Source organism: Etheostoma spectabile, chromosome 4 (assembly GCF_008692095.1).
Source record: "Etheostoma spectabile isolate EspeVRDwgs_2016 chromosome 4, UIUC_Espe_1.0, whole genome shotgun sequence".
Taxonomy (NCBI): domain Eukaryota; kingdom Metazoa; phylum Chordata; class Actinopteri; order Perciformes; family Percidae; genus Etheostoma; species Etheostoma spectabile.
The window spans coordinates 33,079,382-33,080,050 of record NC_045736.1 but is presented as its reverse complement, the minus strand read 5'-3'; the positions used below and the strand labels follow the sequence as shown (position 1 = coordinate 33,080,050).

At 38.6% G+C, this 669-nt stretch overlaps 1 protein-coding gene across 1 annotated transcript in view; it reads right to left on the bottom strand.

Annotated features, from left to right (window-relative positions):
* The window catches only part of psmf1 (proteasome inhibitor subunit 1), an 8,188-nt gene that overhangs the window by 5,292 nt on the left and 2,227 nt on the right, over positions 1-669 (bottom strand). The window lies entirely within an intron of this gene.

Below are 669 nucleotides of genomic sequence, written 5' to 3'. Positions count from 1 at the left end.
ACACACACACACACACACACACACACACACAGAAAATACACAAGCCCATTACCTGTTATACATGTGTTTCTCAAAACAAAGCCAACAGAAATCTGATCCCATCATATCAGGCTAACGGTAAAGTGAACAGATGATAACATTAGACATCTGGTTTCTGCTGACCTCCAGTGGTCAGTGCAGTGGTGTAAGCATCTACTCTGTTCAGTCAGAAGTGCAACAGCCTTCAAACGTTCAACCAGAAAATGGCATACATACAGGTTTATACAGGTAGTTCCATTTGATTTGTCAGAGTGTGTACTGAGACACTTGCAGTTCTGAGTAGAGTACCATTTCTGGAATAACCTCAATCTACAGGAACATCAAAGTCAGAAAAGGCCAATAAAAGTTTTTTTTTCTTCTTTTTGTTAAAAGTTAGCCAGACCCAACTGATACAAAGAAAATGTCCCACAAGAAAACAGTAGTTTTTCTTTTTCTATCACAGTTCAACAGAGAGGAGACATGTACTAATCCTGCAGGTGAGAACAAAGCAGCCTGGTCTTAAATTGCTCAAATTAAGCTCATTTTCAGATTCATAAATTGTATTAAGAAGTTGTACCAGAATGGTTTAATTGTCAAAAAACACCATGTTTCTGTTGTACTGCACATTGCTGCAGCTCCTCTTTTCACCCT